Source organism: Ammodytes marinus (assembly GCF_949987685.1).
Source record: "Ammodytes marinus genome assembly, chromosome: 17".
Lineage (NCBI taxonomy): Eukaryota > Metazoa > Chordata > Actinopteri > Uranoscopiformes > Ammodytidae > Ammodytes > Ammodytes marinus.
In genome coordinates this window covers 8,365,891-8,374,062 of record NC_137221.1, presented here as the reverse complement: position 1 = coordinate 8,374,062, position 8,172 = coordinate 8,365,891, and positions in this window count along the sequence as shown.

Below are 8,172 nucleotides of genomic sequence, written 5' to 3'. Positions count from 1 at the left end.
CACACACAAGCTCATTTCTTCTTTCCATACAACCCCCCCCCCCCTTCCTGCAAGTAATTTGGGCTTCAAAGTCCTGAAGCTAAAGGGATGGGACCACCACGGTTAGTTAAGTAGAGACATGATCCATGTCCTGATCACAGACGAGGACATGTGGCTGAAGGGGGGGAGGGGGAGTTGGTAAAAGAAAAGGATAACACACAGAGTAGAAAGTGGAGGTGAAGATCTCATATGGAGTTGACTGAGACAGAGAATCAAGAGAGAAAGAGAGAGAGAGAGATGGAAAACAGGAAAGGGAGAGGAGAGGAAACGACGGGCATGTCTTCGGAGAGGTGCCGGTTCCCTTTTGAAGAGGACTCGGGTGCCGCTCAATCACGGCAAACTTCAAAGGCCCTTCATTAAAGCCTTGCCTGGAGATGGTATTGCCCGCTCCTTCCTTCCCTCCCACTCCCCCTCCCCTCCATCCATCCATCCATCCATCCTCATCCTCCTCATCCTTCTTTTCTCCACCGTCTGTCTCACTCACTTTCTCTCTCCACCCTGCCACCACTCAGCCATAAAGAACAGCAGGTAGAGAAGTGAGTGAAAGGGAAGAGCTTTGATGAGACAAAAGAGGGGGGGGGGGGGGGTGGGAAGGATCAGCCATGCAGTCAACAGAGAGCCGGGTCTTTTGATTCCAACGGGCAATGCCTTTTATTTGAACCGTATCTTCTTTTGTCGCTGCTCGAGCTCAATCAGCAATGTCGCTGTCTTGCTCCTCTTCCTCTAAGTCTTTAAAAGGCTGAGTCAGAGATGGAGAGGGAAAAGGTGTGCGCATGGGCTTAAGTGAAGAATCAGAATAGACACAGAGGCGGGTGTCTTTCACAGCATTTGAAGCCCTAGCAGAGTGATGTGACACACGAAATGTACGCAATGTTTCCCAAAAGTCAATCTCAGGACCTAAGAACTATAGAACTTGTGAATGCGTTTAAAATGTAACTCCAAAAAGCACTGTGTATGTTATCGTTACAAATTTTTCTCAGATTCTCACAGGACTCTGCTTCCAATTAATGGCCACCTGTTTTTTGTTTAATTTTCCATACACAAAGCGCTTTAAATGGAAAATATGGTGCTGATTGCAGCTTTAGGACATGTGTTGGACACATCAGGGTCCGATCCATGACATGATTAAATGCACCCCATGCTGAGGGGAAATTCAGGGAGCAGCACATGTGATCATTATCAGGATGGAGGACTATACATCCACATACACCCTCTGGAGGAAAAACCCATTTCAGTCTACAGATAGGGGATTAGAGAAAAATTTAAGTGTGATTTTGCTCTGGTTGGAAGTGCAAGGCGCGGACATGTGTCAGACGGAGTGGCAAAAAAAACATTTCCTTTCCAGACAGAGACCCTTACTGTCACAAATGTTGAACATGACAAGTGAGCAGGGGCAAAGAGGGATGTTAAAGTGTAGAATAAATCTAATGAGAGACCAATATACTGTATCTGAATTGCCAGGAGCCAATTTTTGCATCACAATTTGAATGTTTTCTCAGGCGGTCACATCAGTAGCTCTTTTTTGGGGGTGCAATTCAAAGGCGTGTTGTCAGCTGCGCTAATCAGAAGTACGGTGATGCTGACATCAAAGCTGTTGCCAACAACATGTATTATTGATGTAACACATTGCAGTTGCTTCAGGTAAGAATTTTGATACAAACAGCTTTTCAGTCATTCGGACAGTCACAGAAGTTGTTTCACCTACCATCTGATCAAATATACCTTCATATCTCTAATATATATTTGGCAATCATACCATCTGCAATGCTGAGCACTACATCTTTGCTGCTACTGCACTACCTTCACTGAGCAGATTCCCTCTACTTCACCCACTTAGCATTCAGATGTATGTGAATTTACTCTCAATAAGTCGTATTTACTAGATGAATCTCAGGGAACCGGGAAAATCCATGTCAGTATAGCTTTCATCCTCTAGCCAACGATTCCATGGCAATGGACTAAAGGCATGGACCATGTTGGCTTGAAGGAATGCCCTACTTAGAGCTATGCTAACATGGCTGATAAAAATCACAGGGATGCATGTGCTTGCCTTGTAAGGTGCGAACAAGCAATGAGCCACATTTGAGGCCATTGCGTATTCTGAATGAGTCCACTACCAAGGATGATTTCAAGTACTGACTGCAGTGATTGCTCTATAGTGCTATGGGCAAAATGGTTCTACTTCAAATGACAGAACTATCCCCCAAAATGTTGGCTGATGAGATGATGCCAGAAGGAAGCTGTCCCTTGTCAGATGACGTGATTTGAAAGCTAGACATATGGAGGACCTTTAGAGCTCAGCAGCTCAACAGGTTCTCTGGAGCTTTTCACCTCAGGTTTGACTCAGGTCAGTAACAGTCTGGAGGTGGGAAGGGGTGCCTTGGTTGTTAATGATCTGATATTCCTCACTGATTTGCCTCGGAAGTATCAGACTCGCATCACTGCCTCCATCAACAGCAGATTAATGTGTCTGTACCCAGCTGCCACCAACTGCTGTTTCTGGTTTTCCCGCATCAGTACAAATGAGTGATTAACATAGTTGTTTAAGCATTAACAAATAGTTAGTCTGGGTTTTACACCATAGTGTACATCATCCCCCCCCCGGCGTGTCTCCGTCCAGATTTGACTTCAAAGACACACACGTCCCCCTTCGATGCCCCCTGGTCTTAACATCCCGGAAACATGATTTATTTGGAAAATGTGAGGCTTTCATCATAGAGCGCTGCAATGGTGAATTATGAGAACAAAGGCAAACAGTCCAAAGCCAGATCCACGGAAAGGTCTGCCGGAGTTCAGCGGCTGAAAAGCATCTCCGTTCTGTGATGAATATGAAAATGAGTCAAAAGTAATAAGGTGGGATCAGCATGTTGTGACTTTACTGAACCCTCTCCTTGAAATGTGTACGTGTGGTGTTATAAAGTTGATCATGCATTTCTCAACATCAAAACTCTTGCATCTGCAGCCTTGATCTTTGCCCGGAACAGTAACAGAGTGTGTTTGAAATCGTTCACGATTCACTGCACTGCATATTTTTTGCTACCCAGAATATGTAAGTAAATATGTGCAGATGCAGTCTATATTACAGGGCCTTAACACTTCATAAAACCATAATTCAAACCATTGCCGTAATAAGTATTCCAATCCCAGAAAAACGGACTGTTCCCATGGGCTCTGAGCACAAATCCATATGACTTTTCGTCCCTGTAGCTTCAGATCTAATTAGCATATAATGGTTATAAACGTTCCCATCACAGGCACTCTAATCAGAAACAAAACTTCCATTTTCCCTCAGTGGACCTCCAATGAACGGACTGCATTTAAATTAAATGATGGTAATATCGCGTTGCAGGCTATAGTCGGGTAAGATGAGAAGTCTAGCAATGCGAGGTGTGTGTGTGTGTGTGTGTGTGTGTGTGTGTGTGTGTGTGTGTGTGTGTGTGTGTGTGTGTGTGTGTGTGTGTGTGTGTGTGTGTGTGTGTGTGTGTGTGTGTGTGTGTGTGTGTGTGTGTGTGTGTGTGTGTGTGTGTGTGTGTGTGTGTGTGTGTGTGTGTGTGTGTGTTCCTATAAGGGTGCCATGGGAATGAAATGATTTCCAAATCCTATCAAGAGGAAGCAAGGTGGCAAATTGGCATTCATTATCATTCAGCTTTTAATCAAGAAGCTATGGTGATTAAGAGGCAAAGTGAGCAGCTTGTCTTTTCTCCAAATTGAGTTTGTCGTGTGTGTGGAAGGAAGGTTATATTATCCATTGCTGAATTGTACCAGTCAGAGTTTTGTCCCACCGGAAATGAAAGACTTTTAGAGCTTTTCACATTGTGTTTTCAGTGGTTCCTGAGAGCAGATACAGTGTGTATAGCCATTTTGAGTAGTGATGTCAGTGTTGGTTTGGTCACTGCTTTGATCCAGCTAGAAATATTGCAGGAACTATTGAATTGGTTGCTATATCATTTGGTACAGATCATGTATTGTCCCCTCTGCATCTACTTCATTTGATGATCCTCTAACTTTTTGTCCTAGCTGAGGTTGACTTTTTGAGGGTTTTAATGAACTATATCAAAAACAATGGGATGTTTTGGCATCAACCTGGGAACAGACATGTATGAGTCCCAGATGATAAATCCTACTAAGATATGTGATCCCTTAACGTTTTCATCATAAAAGTTCCACAAGTCAAGATTTTCATTTATCCAGTGACATTCATGGTTCCCCTGTATCTTTATGACTTATTTATGACCTGGGTTTGCCTCTATCGCCTCCTTTGGGTTGACATTTATGGCTTTAAGTTAAATGTCCTAACCGTTATGGGATGGATGGCCATGAAATTAGGTTCTCATATTAATTTCCCCCACAGGATGAAGTGCAATAACTTTTGGTTTATAACCACAAACCTGCAAATGTAATGACAGTCCCATCAGCCTCAGCAGTACTTAGTAAATAGCAAATGCTAGCATGCTAAATTAAGATGGTGGTGAAAATTATAAACATTATGAATCCTTAACATCAGCATTTTGCTTTTGTCGTTGTGAGAACGTCACCATGCTGATGTGAGCATTTAGCTCAAAGCACCACTACCTCACAGAGCTGCTAGCATTGCTGTAAACTCTTATTTTTGGTCATTTTGGGGAGCTTTCTCACATTCAACAATGTAGCCTATATAGTTGCATCTCTGACTTAATCCCAATAACTAAATCAAGGTAGGACAATTTGGACAAGTGGTGTGTTTGGAGTTGAATGTGTGGATTCTATTGGCTCACAATTTGAAGGAACACACGTTTTTCAAAATGATACTTCTTACTTTTTTTTTATAACCAAGTTGAACATGTCATCCTTTGGGGTGAAACACAATAATATGAATTTACAGTATGCTTTTAGTGCTCACAGGTTGTGAAACGATAAAATTAACCCTGATAAATGAATAATAATAATAATCTTTTTGCAACAGAAGGCAGATTCAGTGTCTTGGGTCACAAAAAAACTCAAGGTTATTGAAGTAAAAGCCGTGCAATCAGGACATTTTACTGAGCGTGACCTGGGTGAAATCAGTTTTCATTTTACTGAATAAGCTCAAACAAGTAAAATACTACAGCATACAAAGAGGACAAGAGGACAATCTTGTGAGCTCACAATACCATCCTCTTCCTTCCATTTTATCACTAGCCTGTTAAATTACACTGAAAATGGACAGAAATTGGATGACACTGAATCAGAACACAGTTCTGCTCCTTGAAAAATGTGCTCATTAAACAAGATTAACTGTCCTATGTTCTAAGGAGAAAACCATTGAAATGCATTGTCAGTCTAGTGTAAATAACGGTATGCCAAACAAAAGGCCTTAATTGTTGTAGAATCCATCACCACATGTATACAATGTTATCTCAAACAAAATTAAGAATCGTGTCGGAGAGATGGACGACCCTCAAACACATTTGTTTCATAGCTTTCCATTGATTAGCTTTTGTTTTGCTAAAAGAGTGCTTTCAAAACACCTTTTTTTCCTCATAATGTGTTAGTAGCAGTCATTAAACATTTTCCTCCATCCCAAATGTGCTGTTTTTTTTATGCAGCAGTGATGGCTTAATTGCCTGATGTTTGTAACAACCACGTTTCAGTAGCAGCCAGGCGCTGCACTCCTAACTGCACCAGCTCTGTTTATACGTTTCAACCAAGGAATTCAAATCGTACAAATTCCCCATGGGGATCATCCCAACTAAGCAATATTGTTGCATAATTAGTTTATGCTTCCCTTCCTATAATGTAAAAAGCATCATTAAGCTTTAAAAAACCTCAAGACCCAAATTGCCGTTTTTATACATGACTCAGAGCTTTTAAAAAGAAGTGGAGCTGTGATTACCTAGCCCCTCGCAAAAATTGCTACAAATGCAACACATTGTAGTAGCTTCTTCACAACATTTAGACGTGATTTACTATGCTAAGCTTCTTTGGCCACTAAAACCTCTGATCCTTGGAAGCACTCAGCTGAGCTCACCTCCCTCACACAGAGCTGAGTTACACAAGCTCTGAGACCGCTTTGTAGAGGTGAGGAAATCCTGTTCCAGCTGTTATCTCCTCTGTCTGTCCCCTTTTGACCGGTCAAACCTTGAACCCAGCAGGGCACTAGACAAAAGAACGGTCAGTTTGACTATGGAAGGACAGAGTCGGGGGGGCTGCTAATGTCACAGCTTGATATAAATAAATATATAACCACTTGCATTTTGTCAGATATTATTTCCCATCCATCTCTTGCCAATTGTGTCCCATCCCATGCAGGTTGCTTCTTCTGATCCCATCTGTCCAGAGTAATTATTTTCCATGCTAAATAGGCCATGTAGAACTTCTATCCAAACAACCGTGTGAAGTTTTACATTCATTTGCCAATTTGTGGAAACAGAGCCTAGCTGTTCCACCACTTCTGTTACGGACTGAAATGTCTCAACAACTATTGCAGGGTTTGCCATGAATTCTTGTACAGAAATGTGCCTCCCTCCTTAGTGTCGTTGGGTTTATTGAAAAGCACTCCCAGTTTAAAGGTGTCAGGGAGTCAGCAATTCTGGAGAATGCTTGTTGTCAAAATCACTTTTTGTCAAAATCACTAAATATCTTCTCACGATCCGCTACATGTACTCTATGTACTATGCACTGAAACAAAATATTTTGTTTATAAAGCATAGGCTCTGTAAACGTGCATGTTCTCAGCGCACACTCAGTATGGACAGATACGGATTGTGAGGAGGTTTTCACTGATATGGACAAAAAGCGATTTTGACAACAAGCTCCAGAATGACTGACTCCACCTTTCCTCCTTTAATGCGTTCCAGTTAGTGCAAGAGCAGTTGCTTTGTTTGAGGCTGTAAAGCCTCACACAGAGGTGGCTCTAGCCGGTAATGACTGAGGCTTGTGGTAAAGACAACAATGAAAACCAGGCAAGACTATAGGCCTGAGGTTGGACTGTACGACTTGAGCTTGGTCATGCTATAATTATCACAGTTGCATTTGCCGACTTGGGCTTGTGCATTGGCCCTGATGCAGACTATAGTGCAGTGTTGTGTATTGTAAATGCTTCTGTACTCTGTGTGTTTTGGGTCAGTGAGATGCTACGTGTCCACCCTGGTCGGGCCCAGGCTTAGTCTCCAGCCATGAGCTGTTATGTGGCTTGACAGCCTGTTTTTCTTGGATGCCATTTCCTTGACGTTTCTGCATGGTTTGGCACTGACTACCAGTTGACGGCCAGTAGCTTTATTAAATTAGCTCACAGCTAGGAAGGCTGAGCAAGAAAAAAAAGAAAGAGAAAGGGATAGAGTGAAAATGAGCAAGAGCAAAACTGTTGTGTAGTCTAAAAGCCATCCCCTTTTAACAAAGTGTTCTTTAATTTATGCCCCCTCTCTTGACACAAACCCATACTGGCCCCTTACATAAACCTAAATAAAACATAAACGGCTTATGGTTTGCACTAGGACACAAACTGGTGACTAAAAGGGGCAAAACTCATGCAACATAGCTGGACAGAGTGGAACAGACAGATTGGGAAATGTTGGTGAATACATCAGCTTCAATATAAATGGCTTCTCCGATTGGTTCCCTGCTGCACCACCCCCCTTCAATGGTGGGATGTCTTGTACAAACTGCCTCTGGGCAAATATCACATACCGTATTAGAACACACTGACCCGATTCCTTAGAGAGGAAAAAAAAACGTAGAAAGAGGAGTATTCCCTTAAAACAACATCTGATAGCTTTATCTGGTACCCAATGATCTGCCTCCCCCTCGGGTTAGAGACATTAGTAGACAAAATGCACGCCCATGGACACAGTTTGAAACACTCATGCAGAGACACACACTCTCTTGGAGTAAACAGTACACTGATGTATGCAGTTCCTCTCCTCGTCTCAAGTCTGTGTGTTTTTGCACACATGAAGTACTTCGCTCAGAGCTTTTTTTTTTATGAATGAAAAACCCAATTGTGATGAAGCATCTTCTAAAAATCACGAGTCAGTATGGATCAAATGTCAAAAGAGAGCAGAAATACCCAGGTGTGTTGCAACCTCTTGAGATGGATAAGCACTTTTACAACGCACTACACTACAAGCCCTGATGTGTTTTATGGGATAAGTTTGAATAAATAAAGCAGTTAATGAG